This window comes from Acyrthosiphon pisum, chromosome A2 (assembly GCF_005508785.2).
Source record: "Acyrthosiphon pisum isolate AL4f chromosome A2, pea_aphid_22Mar2018_4r6ur, whole genome shotgun sequence".
NCBI classification, from domain to species: Eukaryota; Metazoa; Arthropoda; class Insecta; order Hemiptera; family Aphididae; genus Acyrthosiphon; species Acyrthosiphon pisum.
This window is the reverse complement of record NC_042495.1, coordinates 102,577,936-102,591,172: the sequence shown is the minus strand read 5'-3', so window position 1 is coordinate 102,591,172 and position 13,237 is coordinate 102,577,936. Positions and strand designations below refer to the sequence as shown.

Here is a 13,237-nt window from a genome sequence, read left to right as displayed (position 1 = left end):
TGGGTAGTTATTGATTATCTAGTGAATATAGTAGCCAGTCGCTAAACGATGATTCTGCTCTAAATGATCATCAGAAGTGTGGATCGGCGTTCATCTTTTATGACTTTGATGTGAGAAAATACTATTTTACACAAACAGGCTAATCCAAAATATTGTGTATGAGGTAACTGTACTGTAATATCTATACTTAATGTTTAGTAATAAATTTTTCTAACAAAGTGTGGAGGTGGGGGAGACGTGATTAAAATCGTCCAAGACCGACCATTTAGCAGCCGCCCCTGAATTAAATAATATATAGTTATCGGACCGTATGATAATATGATATCATAATACGTATCACATATTATACTCACTATATATATATATGGAATAGGAAACACTTATTTCGGTTTACCTTATTATTCGCGTCCGTGATGTGTACTACGATAATATAATGTACAACGTCGATTGTTTGACTTTCTCTTCGTTTGGCTCACAACTATATATTCTTATTATAATATGCATACGTTGGATATCGCATTGTCAGCGCATATTATACCTGGGTACATACGGTATACCGCTGCCGCTGCAACGTCGGAAACCTTTTGTGCGTTTATTATCATAATATATTATTATTAAGCGCGATGCGTTTAAAGTCTCGATATTTTTCACGTGGTATAATATGTCCACGAAATTTGTTTTTTGATCGTCGATTGTGTTTAGCCCCTCCCCCCCCTCTCTTCTCACCGCCGTCGACGACCATCGTCGGTGTAACGCATTAACATTTGATCGATCCATACGCGTTGACATATTATCGTCATCGTGATGGATAAATGTGGTGTACGAGATCGAATATTTATACGTTTTGGCACGAGTAACGTGTAAACCAAAACGGTTGTCGAAATTGATTTCTAAAGCTCCACATCAACTACATTGCGCACGTGCAAACTGCGCGTGTCTCTTCCTAATCGAATAACTTCTTTGCGCGAATCAAACATCACAAACTATACGATTCTACGAGTACATAATAATAATTATTAATAATCTAATTATCCGAACAGAATGTCCCGCCGTCGACCTAAGTAGCCAAGTAGGTGCCTACTTATATTCGCTGCATGTACGACCTACTGAGTGAAAATACATAAACATCGATAATTTTATCTCATTAAATATTAAGCTCGTCGATTTATAAATTTGTAGATACTTATATGAAACACACACACGAAATCGTGATATCAAATACCCCAAAACTCTGTCACCTACATAATTATAATTTATATAGAAATCTACTATTAACATATTATAATAACAAATAGGTATACCTATGTGGCTATGTTAAAGTTAATCAAATGAAACGATAAAATTTCTATATTTCAGACGTACACAGTATATAATATAGTAATGTCGGTATACACAGACGTAATTGTATGACCTTTATTTAAAAACAATTAGATAAACAAACCATATGCGATTATAATTAATGGCCTACTTATTAGATGATAATTTATACGATTAGTTTCTGAACTATTATTATAACACATTGTGCGTTTTGAAAACGTTCGTTACGATAGAACACTATAGGTATAGTTTAATTGAGACGTCGGTTGCTTTGTTTGTAAATTTCACCTTAATAATTAGCATAATTTACTCTAAACACTTTATAATATATAGTTGCTAAATATTTTAGAAACAATTCCCTTCGGTAAGTAGTATAATACAATATACAATATGTACTGTAAACTGAATTGTCTTCAAACCGTTTCACGCGTCGCTTCGTATGTGAACTTTCGGTATATCTATCATGTAATAACAGAATTTAAACAAGCTGTGATTTTAACGTGATATTATAATAATGTAAATTTATTCTGTTATGATTAACGAGTTAAAATATTTAGGTAGCACAGTTATAATATAGTCTTAGGAAATAAAATAATGTAATCTAGTTTTTTTTTTAAACTAAAAAAACATTTTAAAAAATACGCGTTTGACAGATGTAACTGTTTAAATAATCATTGAAGAAGAAAAAATGGTATTTGAAGTTATTTCGATTAAATTGAGTATTGTTGCTAACATGTCACTCTTCCGTTGATAAAATATAGGTAACTGTTGTTTATTTTTTTATCGTCATTTGTCGTGGCTCGTGACTAGTGCTATTTTTCCGGAAAAATATCTATAGGTATACCCATCGTATAAAATATATACCATGTAAAAATAAAATATAAATGTTACAATAAGGTTTATGTAAGTTTTTTGTGTACTTCGTAAAAAAATAACTTGTTATTAAATTTTAATACGTAACGTATTCATTTTGTTTCGCATAAAAAACGTGTTCATTATTTATATTGACTATAAAAAAAATAAAATAAACCTTAAATGTCAAACATACTTATTATAGGTATTTAAAAAAAAAAATTAAATTCCCGGCAACGCAAGAACCAATATATTGTGTGTGTGAGTGCGTGTAACAGTCTGAAAACAAATAACCTTATAAGTTATAATACATATTATTATATTAGTGTGTTACGAATTTACGATTTCAGTAACGCACGAACGATATGGTTTTTTATATTCGAAATAGTGTACAATATAATATTATAATCATAATATGGATACGTTACCGGGTACAGCTATAACGTCGTTATTTCCATATCAGTAATTATTGTTGAAGAAACTCTGTGGACGCGTGATTTTCGTATTCTATATACTTTTAAACAGTTCAATTGTTTTAATCTACTCCTTCCACATTGTATATAATTACAATATATTAACGAAACGAAATCAAAACGTGAAAGTTTCGCTCGTGTTGTATACTATAAATCTTCTAACATAATACATTAATACCGTTAAGCTGCGCTGCGTGTATTTGCACGAGCAGTAGACATTTAAAATGGGGATGATTATGAACAATATAAATTACGATTTATGGGTGGCAAATTATTTTTTACATTTTATACATATATATATTATATATATATTTCTGTTTATACTCTTTTAAAAAAATATATATATAGGTACTTATGCTATACGTAAAATTATAAAAAAAAGAAAATGGAGATGTCGCTCTGATACAATATAGAAGGTGTCGAGTGTACCTCGTCATTGACCAGGTAACTGTAATGATGCGTTTATAATTTGAATTCAATGATAAATCTTTGCATACGAAAAACGATTCTGAGCGGCGACGGTTTGCAGTCGCCAGCCTATGTTTCTAAGGTTAATTTATTATGTAATAATTATATTGCTATTATATAGTAATTTATTTTTATATTAGTCATTAGGGCCAAGGGGGTGGGTAGAACTAATTTTTGCCATAACAAATCGCGTATAATATTATATAGTACCTAGTTAATAATAACAATGATAATTAATAAGTATTATAATATTACTATAGCTGTTATTAAATTTATAATAACTATAATTATTAATAATAATTGGAAAACAAACATTTATCACGAATTGACCGAAAAAAAAACTACAACATTTCAAATATATATGAATAACACAACAAAGGCCAATAACTTAGAATATTATCGTTGTAGAACCAATGAATAATTCAACTTTTTGTTTCTCATGTGCGCCAAAATCTTAAACACGGCCCATTCGATGCACATTCATTGCAGGCACATCTGTAGCGGAATAATTTTAATATATTTGCGAGTTATACGAAGTTGAACGGTTCAAAACACGCACGTTGCAGGCCATATGGTATACGGCGGCGTGGTTATAACCATATACGGTTATAACAATAATAAATAGTATTATTTAATATACGATGCATATTTTATTATAATAGTATAAATTAAAATGCGATTCAATCAAATTAAGTACACGATTTTATAATACAAATCCACGTGATACGTCGTGGACCGCAAATATCGCGTTCGGTAGGTACCTACAGAAATCAGCATATATATTATATTATAATACCGTCTGCGGATCTTATGATAAAATTTATGAAATTTATGCAAAACGTACACTGAACCTACACGCTGTGGTGCGCGTCGGCAATCATATTTATAGGAATACATTATAATATTATATGCGTGCGTGGAATTAAAAAAAAATGTACATACTTAAAACATTTAAGTATTTCTCCCGCAACTCTCGAACGAAATGTCGAATTTGTCATAATCATATTAATAAATTACACGATTTTATTCAATTAATTGGGTACCAATATATATAGGTAATACACCTTCTGTGCATACCCATCATCATGTGCCTACTGCGAACTAGCGTGTGAACCCTTCTCCTGTGAATAATAATTTATCAACTTTGTATGAGATTCAGTTTATAACGATTTTAATTTCGTTTTACATAATTTTACATATCATTTTAAATGATTTTTAATACGCTAGTGTTGAATAGGAATTCGTATTTTTTTCACAAATATGTCCAATTAAATAAATTACTTACCGAATAATTCATCTGAAAACATGTTATACTTGTAATGTTATTACTTATTTGTGAGAACAGTTTATAAACACCCGGTTCCCTTTTGATAAAATCAGACAAATATTAATATATTCACTATGGAATCAATAAGACATTGAGAAGACCCATGTTATATGTTTTACGCATAACATATCAAATTTTGAAAAACCTTTTTAGGTACTCTGTCATTTTTGATATTTGAGTGATTTTTACTTATTACCTATCAAAATATGTAAGAACAAGAATATTACCATGGCCTTCATCGTAGGCGGTACAATACAGTTTTAAAATTTAAAATGCTTATATTACGGAGTGCTCAATACGTGTGGGTTGGTACGATATCGACGAAACGGAAACGTCTACTGCACATAATAATATGCCGCATGTAGGTACAAAGTTAGTCCCGATGTCAGCCTAAGTTCTACTTAGTCGCTACAAATCGGCTTTAAAACTAAACCACAGAATAACATTTGAACAACGCAAATTGCAATTTTATGTTATATACTGCAATATTGATAAGTGGTATGTTTATATTTATTTTTAAATACCCGAACGCGGACAATACAATAATACACAATCATTAATGTATATGCAACACATATTATTACGTATTATAATTTGAAATTCTGCCTAATTAGTATTATATTACAGTCGTCTTCACGACGGCTCCCTTCAGACATGCGCAACGCGTCGATAAAACATGGTTTTGTATACGGAAAGTACGTTTCGCATTTAATGGATGTTTCCCTGTCGACCCTCACGATAATAAAATATACGATAAGTGAAGTGGGCAGGCTGGCAGGTGGGGGTATCTACAGAGGGAGGATCCGTCGATGAAATTTGGCATTTGAGTAAATGCTACAAGTTGAAATTCGGGAGAGCGTTTTAGGTGAATCACCCTGTAGGTACATTAACGTTTGGACAATTAACCACTTGAAGTAAATTACCTACTTAAACGCGATACCCCTCGTCATCAACCTTAATTTCCTCATGGAGGATTGTATTGTTATCATACCAATGTATACTTGCGAGTTAAATACGTATATACCTATAAATTATATACCAGATACCTATATATATATATATATCTGCTGCGATTGCGACAGAAAAAGAAAGAGCTTTACATTCCGTTAGAACATTATGGCGGACGACCATCGGCCACGATTTAATATTCAAGGACGTTCCAGAAATAGCACTACCGTGGCACTTAATTTAAATGATTATTCCTCGATAAACATAATACTACTTCAAAGTCTGAACGCCGTTTACGATTGAATTTACTCGACAAAACCGTGGAATGTAACTCAGAATATTATATGACTATCCGGTAGGTATTATGCATTGGTCAAATGCGTCGTTCGTTTAAAGTTTTGTGCGGTGTTTTGATAACACGAATTATTTACAAATTCGAACAAGCCGTTTGATGTCGTAGGCTGATGGTACGTCGTAAAATTAAGTCTGTTTGAAACAAGCGCTGTTGCAGTATTCGATTACGACTCAACTCCATAGAAATATAGAATATATTATTATATCTAAAACGGCGCACTCGTCGTAAAATAAGAATTTAAAATGTTTTCCATAAAACTCCAAGTTCTCACCTGCACAGGTGTAATGGTACTGAGTGTAGGTTCGATAAACTAAACATGATATTATATGCATATATTATACAGTTAATAAAACCGTTTTAACCATTACTGTTGTTCATAAATTATTATAACGATAAAACGTTTATGGATAAGTTTATTAGACCGATTGATATAATCGTTAACGCAGTAACATATTATTAAGTATTTCTTTATTTGTTTCAGGTGATGAAGACTAATTTCTCTTATACGTATTTATGTATCCAGCTTCAAACTATCTAGTTTCCAATGGTTACAATTATAATTTAGAGGTCAGTCGATATTATATTACACCACTGTATTATATTTATATAATTATGTATTTATGTATAGCATATTCTTATAATATATATATTTTAATATTATTATATTATGTGACGTTTTAAATAAAAATTTTTATAACTGTTAATTAAACAAAGCAAACCAACATTATTATTATATTTCCTGTTTATCGCTTTATCAATGGTCTAGTCTTTCATTCGATCACCTATTAACGAAATACGAACATATTATTGTGTATAATATGTATATAATATCAACATAAAAAACTCATACTGTGACGAAATGTTGCTATTTGCAATTAAAACTGACCTTAAGATAATAATGGGATTCAACTACATTTTTTTTATTACACTATTTTCCTATAAATAATAAAGAATAGGTAATGGTTTGAACTAGATCTTGACGTGACGTCTCTGTGTGCCGACAACCGGTTTGAAATGATAATTAAAAATAGAAAAAATCGCATTGCTAATCGGGATGGAAAAAAATGTGATCTTCGTTCTTTTCTAAATTTCTCCAATTTTTCCTAGGCTAGGATTTTTTTGTAATTAATTTATCTCGCTAAAATATTGTCTCCAGGATGCGATGTATACCTATGTATTATTATAGGCTAGTACACGTAAAATTTTCGATGAATAGTGAAATCAACGTCCGACGAAGGTTATAGATTATATACCTACCGACGTTTTATCCGTTAGCGGTCTTGATTGAATATGACATGTCGTTCATGTGCGTACATTTTAAATGTAATTTTCCCATCGTTTCCTCAGTGATTTGACTACATTAAACAATAAAAGCAACCGATAAATTAAAATTTATACGAAGCGTATTTACTTGTACTGTATAGAATTTTCGGTGTTGAGAGGATGTCGGCGCCCAATTTATTGTTTTCTCTCTCTGACCCGCGCTTGACATAGCGAATTAGCGTTCAGCAGAACCGACCTCCTGTCGTTATAGCTTGAGTATTTTAGCAAATATTCCTATTATCGAACTTACAGTTGAGGACTCGATTTGGTTTTGTGCGTTGGCTTTTTTTACGATACCTAATTGTATGCGAGTTATGTAGTGTACCTATAAAATGTTATGTCCAAATATAAATTATATAAATTAATAAATATATAAATATCGTTCGTAATATAGGTACCGCGGAAAAATCGTAATATCGTAGGTAAATGTACAAACAAAGTTTAACTTTGATAATGGGTAAATTCGTTCTATAATACTAAAGCTGACAACACAAAGTTCGCTCCGCTGAGCGAAAATAAGCTGTTTTGCAGCGCGTGGGTCTGAGAGAAAAAACAATAAATATAGTGAGCTGACATCGTCTTAAAATATATAATATTAATTGAGTAGGACTATAACCTGTATTAGGCTGATATATATACATACTTAACTAGTGGGAATCTAGAAAATACCGTTGGTCCGTCCAACGGAATTCGACAGGGCAAAAAACCTTAAAACCGTTGAATACATAGGATAAAATTAAAAAAGAGAAAAAAAAACTCAGACATTATTATAAAATGACATCGCATTGTTGAAACTAGATTTACTTTAATGGTATACATAAAAAATAAACTAGGCACAGTGTAGGCGGCGTATATAATATACATATATATATACACTGCGGTATAAATATAGTGGTCACGAATATTTCTATTACGATTTCGTGCTCATAATATTATGTCTATGTATATTTTTGTATAGGTAGTGAAACCTCAGTGATATTATGGCGAACATCGACCAACTCAAAAAGAATGTCCATTATCAAGAGTTTTACGTTAACCGGAGCTAGGGGTTTTTCATTGTCTGTTCGTGGGCGTGTTGCGTGTATAATATAATATAATATTTACGAAAGTGTAAAAGCATTGGTCACTTACTGTTTATTATATTGAATGTATGGTGTACCTATATATATAATATATTACATATATGGTAAATTATATAATGTGTATTGTACCTAATAATTGAAAAAAATCTTAACTTAATCCCACTTAAAATATTTAGGTACAATACAGAAAATTTTCTTTAAAAAGAAATTTGTTTCATACAATATAAATACCCAATTTTAACAGTAAATCAAAACATTTTATTCACAATATTAATACAATATAATTACTAATTAATGATGAATAATAATAAAATGTACGCGCTCGACACTGATTTCAAAATAGACACTTATAAGTATGTATATATATAATTTGAAAGCACGCAGCTGGTATAATAATAAAGAGTTGCAATAATTGAAATTTAAAACGTATGTAGCCGCGTACATGAGGTTAAAAAAAATAATACTTATACATATATAGCTATATGAAACTGAATTATACCAATAGTTATTATTAAATACATTCTCAATTTTAATTTAATAGATGATTAATAACCATGATTAAACTACTATTAGGAGGTTCCTTTATAGTTATCATATACGCTACCTATTGCTGCTGCATTAAATAATAATAATGAGATAAGAACACAACAAAATAACGTTACCTACCTTTGATATATATATATATATATATAATAAATATGACGTGTGTATTGTATATGAAAAATACAACATATTGATTGACAACGAACATTTTATTATTATTATTATTGTTGGTCCGTTGTTCGAGTTTTGCTTTTATTTTATGTTTCCGACCAAATATAATAGAAAAATATTTGGTACCTATATACGAACGAAATGTCGAAATTCGTATTTGTTCGTGTCCGACGTCAAGGAGAAATACTCTTGTTCTGTGTCCATGCCTATGATATATATCATTCGGGCCGTGGTAAATAGAGAGCCGCATATCTCATGTAGGTGCCTATAATGCATATATTGTATACTTATGTTTGACGATAACATTGTTTGTACCATCACTAAGCGTATGCAAGAAACCATAAATTAAACAATAGAACGCACGAAATTGGCGTACGAATTGAAGGACTTGTGCACCCGTTTACGAACGCTCGAGTAGAATAGGAGCGGACAGAAACAAAAATTAGAACGCAACTGTACAATAATATATGATTGAAGGGCACCCTTTTATGGGAAAAACGGACGCGTTCAAAAACACCGATGCCGACCGCAGCACATAAAACGCCGTTCATCATAATAGTAATATATAATTATAGTCGTAATTATTATTACTATTTTTCAAAGCGAAATATTAATTGCACGAAACAGGGTACTTACAGTTACGTCCTCCACCAATAGTCAACGTGGATGACCGACTTCGACATTTTATTCTCGTCGTTCTGCGCACGCGCTTCGCCGCGCATCAGCTCGGCCGATTCTTATACGATTTGTCGTCTCGGGTACGATCACCTGCAGACTACGCCGAAGACGGGTTTTCGGGACATTTTCCGGGGTGGGTCGCAGCTGGTAGCGGGCTGTTCGTACAAAATAATAATTAGAGGCATTCCTGTTTATGATAGCTGTATAGGGAAAAAAAATTGTTGAATAATGTTGATGTTGAAAACGTCATAATTGACAGTGGAAAAATATAAGTGATTTATTATACAAAACAAAAACTATATAATATGTACTTTTTTTGAAATTTAATATTATTTTCTGTTTTCATCTAATGCAAAATATTAATAGTTTGTTCGATGTTTAGTAATCATAACTAATTACTCAAATATTTAGGGCAACATGTTCTATATTAAACTTCTAAATAAGCATGTCCAATATATTACCTAAAAAATCATTAAATATATTCGGGACGAGACAAATCTGAGGAAAACATTTTTCCCGGGCCGAATTATTTTCATAATCCGTCACTGACGTATTGACGTGTCACGGCCGCACGACCGAAAACGAATTAGATCGTTTCCACTCGGCTCCGTCGCCGAAATATTAGACGCGGTACGTACCTGTATGGCTATATAAACGTGGGCAGGTAGGAGCTAACATCTACCTACATATAATATTGCATATAGGCAATTTTTTATCGTATTGTACTATAACTGCCGAGGCTGCGAAAAAAAAACCGAAAAAATTACCTCACGGGCGCTTATTCATGAATTATTTTAATGCGGTGCGGTACGATACAATACACGTGTTCGGCATTATGTTCACATTATAATATTATTATTATTTGTTCGACGGTCTTCGCTGTTTTCTCGGTACGTTATATATTATTATCATTATAATATTTGTTGTTGTTGTTGGAATTGGCTTTTTTTTCTTTTTTTTAATCCTATCGGTAACCATTGTCGTTATACTGTAATTTTTTATTGTATCTATACCTACCTACCATGCAGCACGCCGCTATAATAATATTATGAATATTATCCGTAAAAAAGAAAATGATTTATAAAATCTTATTGAAAAGGTAGAATGCCGTTCGCCATAGTATTCATCGCGAAATAAAAGAAATAGATTTTGAGAACGATAATAAAATTATAAAACCATGTTATTGGCACGATTACTTTTTTTTTATTATTTGTTATCAAATCAAATCACGTTTGATTTTCTTAAAATACCAACATTTTCTACAAACCCACGAGTGAGAGTGTCTTCATAATACTTTATATTTGGAAAAAATGTCTAATCACATAAATAGGTAGGCGATAGCGTTGTATACCTACCTATATATGATATTATATTGAACATGTTTTTTCCGAAATTTACTTTTTTAAAAAAAAAAAAAAACACCATCTCAATAATATAATTTGAAAATTAATTAGACGATCATTGCTGATTATAAGCCAGTGATTGTTGGTGCTGGTTTTACTCAATTTGTAATGCCACTTTCTTTTATCAGATTCTGTAATAAACGATATGAAATTTAAAATATTATTAATTTATAGCACTCACATCGGATTGGTTGATTAAGCTAAAGTACGATACTAATTTATTTAATGGAATAATAAATGTAAAGATATATTTAATTATTATACCTACCGACTTAAGAATTTATAACTTTTTATTTACCCAGTTATATGTATCCCACGTACATTATTAATCATATTATCACTCAGTCTTCTTGACAAAAGCTGTATATAATAAACATAAAAAAATAAAATAGAAATTCTTGGTAAAAACTGGCTCTCCCTTCGAATTTAAATTAGGAAGTAATTAGACTTAATCTGTGTGTAGAAAAAATAACTTTTAAGACGTTCAATATCAAAGGTATATCACTATATATAGCTATAATGTTATTTTAGAACCAAGGAAAAAATTACAAGATAATAAATTTTTGTTAATGATTCGTACGCGGAAAAATTATAAACTCTAATATTAAATAATTATACATTATACATTTATAAGTATAGCGAATAGTTGACCCACCAATTTATACAAAATAATATTTTTACGCGTGTGATATACCTTTAATGGCACGCCCATTGTATACTTATGGTAAACTTACAAAACTTATTATTTTTTTTTTTTAAATATACGCACACGCGGAAGTCTATTCGTCTCGAAAACACCTTTCGTCCGGCCGACTCTTCGACAAGCTCCCTTTACATTATTCGTGCACACAGTGTTCACTGTTACTCGCTGTTCGCACAGCATAATATACATAGACAAGTATTGCTGAATTGCTCATATAGATATGCACATGGATAATACGCGCGATATAGTCACGAGAAGTTTTTTGTTCGGTAGGTACCCTATGATATTATATCACGATAACATCGCCACGTCCGAGAGAAACTTTTCGGATCATTAATAACACAGCGTATATTTTTCCACGGAATAGCACAATATAATAATATTATATTGTATACCTACCGTATTTTATCGATATAGACGCATATAATAATAATATAATATAAATGCAGCGGCGTATAATATTATAAAGGAAACGTGTTTGCATAATACGTTATAATATACCTACGATAGGTACATGTGATATACGCGGACAAGAGTTCAAATGAAATAAAAGTAAAATCTACACAGCTCGAGTTTTGGACAGGTGCGGGAGGGGGAGGAGGGATCATTGGGTTCTGATGAAAATTTCACTATAATAATAAACAATCGTTTGAGTAAATATATAGAGCATGTGCAGCGATGACGATAGTTATCCACTGTGCAATGGAATTTACATAACATTGATGCTATGTTGAATATAGGTTTCAAAAAAACATCAGGTACCAATTAACATCAGCACGATATTATATAACTGTTTTATAAAAATAATGTTTTTTTTTGTTAATAACTAATATTTTGTAAACGTTTTTGATTCATTATTGACACGATATTACAATATAGCATGTATACGATAATATTATATAATTGTTGCATAAAAATAATATTTATATGTCAACAACTAATATTCTTTAAATGTTTATGATTTATAAACGACACGATATTACAATGAAACAAGTATACGATATCATAAAGTTGTTTCCTACAAATTTCAAATAATTGTATAGTTTTGGTGACTGGTAGTCAGGAACGGCACCAGGGGCCATGACGCAATTTCAACTTTTGACTTTGGGGGGGGGGGGGGGCTGAATATATTAAAGGCAAGCAGAACATTGCAATATAGCATTTTAAAATTGTATGTCCTATGTTTTTGAGGGAGCTACAGTTACTAAGTTTTTCTGCTTTTGTACTTAAGATCGATCGTTTGCCTCACGAATACGATTCAGTAGTACTCTAGTCCAGTGGCGAATTTACGGGGGGGGGATATGGGGGATAGACCCCCCTTGACCTTTATTTTTATGTAAAATTAAGTTTACTTATTTTCTGTATTTCTCAATATGATACTACTTTTAAGTTTTAAGTAGGTACCTATATCTGTTTTCTAAATGTTCTAGCCGTGGTAATTTGTCCGCTTTGATATAGATACTATACGCCACTAGTCGTTCGTGGCATAAATATCGGAAAATAAAAACATATATCTTTATGGTGGTATGGTATACTATATTTTTGAATTCTCTGAGAATTATTTTTTCATGCACGAGTGCTTATAATAAACCCG

At 31.3% G+C, this 13,237-nt stretch overlaps 1 protein-coding gene across 2 annotated transcripts in view; it reads left to right on the top strand.

Moving 5' to 3' along the window:
• Nucleotides 1–13,237, top strand: part of LOC100162220 — a 98,707-nt gene that overhangs the window by 32,318 nt on the left and 53,152 nt on the right. Inside the window, exon 2 of one of the 2 annotated variants that reach the window (XM_008185115.3) lies at nucleotides 6,222–6,307. The exons of the other annotated variant lie outside the window; for it this stretch is intronic. The gene's annotated coding sequence lies outside the window, so the exon portion shown is untranslated. The remainder of the gene's footprint in view (nucleotides 1–6,221; nucleotides 6,308–13,237) is intronic. 2 annotated transcript variants of the gene reach the window in all.